Genomic DNA, 2,139 nt, shown 5'->3' with positions numbered 1-2,139 from the left:
TATGAATATAATATACAAGTTTCACTTTTTAAATGGAATTACTGAAATAAATCTACTTTTTCATGATATTCTAATTTTATGACCAGCACCTGTATATTGATTTGTTGTGTTTGAATCCATTTAAATTGGTATTTTTGAATCATAATTGTCCATCACTTTATAAACTGTGCTGTAAAATTAAGTCAGGATTATATTTAACTAATAAAACTTGATTGCCCTTTCAGAGAAAACCACCGCAGTTTTTTTCCACAAAAATCAACAGCATAGACACAATGTCACAAACGTCAGTTCATTACATCCATCTGTTTAAGTTAAAATACAGAAACTCTGCTTCTACAAAATTTAACACTTTCTTTTGATTTAAGTCCTCCCTGCAAAGACCTTGGCATGTGTGGTAAAAGTAAGTTAAAATTATAATTTAAACATTAAAAATGTTTTTATAGGCAAGGAAATCAGAGCACCTTAAGTGGTAAAGGAGTGTTTGAAGTTAACCTGCGTCATGTGTATCTGTCACTTAAGAATGACAAATAAAAATTCACCATCTGTCGGCTTGGCACAGCTACTTGAATGTTACAACCATGTGTCATGGAAATGTCATGGCATATGTTCAACTAATTAACGCTAAAACACAGACTGAGAGGGAAAAAAGTAGATCTGATTCACAGAACTATATTTCGTCCAAATAAAGGAAACCGATCAAGTTATCTTCCTTCCCTGAAACAAAAAACTCTATACTTTAGAATCGACATGAGATTTAATAAACAACAAATCCAGTAGAAAAATAAGGTTGAACAGAAATCAGAAAGATAAATCTGATGAAAAGCTGTAAAGCTGGAACGCAGTTAGGTAATGTGGCAAATCTTTGTGATGTGGATAAGGACTCAAATGTAAGTTTATTATCAGAAGGCAGCCAGGCATTGAAGTTAATGTTTTCTGATCCTAAAAAAAAGGTTGGAGATTCTTATTTGCAGATAAACAAAACTAGGAAAAACTGATACAGAACCTGGCCAAGACTAAAGATAAGACAGAAATCCCCGCTACTTAAAAACCTGGGAATATATTTTCTGTAACAGTAAATGAGAAACACAAGGCAAAGCATGGCAATAAGGAAACTGGAATTTGTTGTAAAATGAGCTGCATGCTTTAATGATAAGGCAGTGATAGAGGTTTAATCAGACATATTTACCAATTTTGCTAAATATGTTTTAGCCAAGCTTTATAAGGGRATACTATGACTGGTCATGGTCCTCTTCCAGCCTGACTTGTTTTACGAGTGCACACATACTTAATGTTAGCTGGGCTGATTTGATACTGCTGAGCTCAATCTCAACTGTCAAGGTTTGATCAACTAGATCGGTGATTCCCAACCAGGGGTACGCAAGCGTAGTACAGGGGGTATGTGGAAAAATTTCCCAGGTGTGTAAAAAAAAAATAAAAAGAGGACTAAGATTTGTATGGCCCTATGATTTCCGCAATGCAGGAAACGCAGACGGAATCACAATATTGACACAAAAAATAATCCAGTTTAAAATGCAAAATATCACAAAATTTGTTCATTTGGGGTATTTGATGTACTTTAGACACTTCTGCTTCCTGCACCTGCCATTACCTGGTTTATTTAATTAATTACTTATTCACTTTCGAGGCAACACATTTATCTTTAGGTTTAATTTGAGTTGAAAAGAATAAAATGCATGAGAATGAAATGTTCTAGGGGATTAAATAAATAATTTAAATTTTATAATCAGCTGTTGTACATTATAGCTTTGGAGATTCATCTTTACGTTTAACAGAGGGGGTACATGGTACGACAAAATGGCTCAGGGGGTAAACATGTCTAAAAAGTTTGGGAACTGCTGAACTAGATACCCTGGGCCTTTTTACAAACAGATGAGCAAAACAGAGCAAGAATCAAGTACACAACATAAAAACATTAAAGGAGGCATATTCTAACAAAACTCAACACAGAACAACTAACGGGACAATGTCCTGATGCATCTCAGTAATCCAGAAAAAATCAAATAGAAAAAAAGTAGGTCCTCTGGATGGGTTCTTCTTTAGTGAAACGTTTTATCTCTCCTCCAAGAGACTTCTTCAGTCTGATGAGTTTCAGGTGAAACTCAGCCTTATAAGCACTGC

This window comes from Austrofundulus limnaeus, unplaced genomic scaffold (assembly GCF_001266775.1).
Source record: "Austrofundulus limnaeus strain Quisiro unplaced genomic scaffold, Austrofundulus_limnaeus-1.0 Scaffold7, whole genome shotgun sequence".
Classification (NCBI taxonomy): domain Eukaryota; kingdom Metazoa; phylum Chordata; class Actinopteri; order Cyprinodontiformes; family Rivulidae; genus Austrofundulus; species Austrofundulus limnaeus.
Note: the sequence above shows the minus strand (reverse complement) of the source record.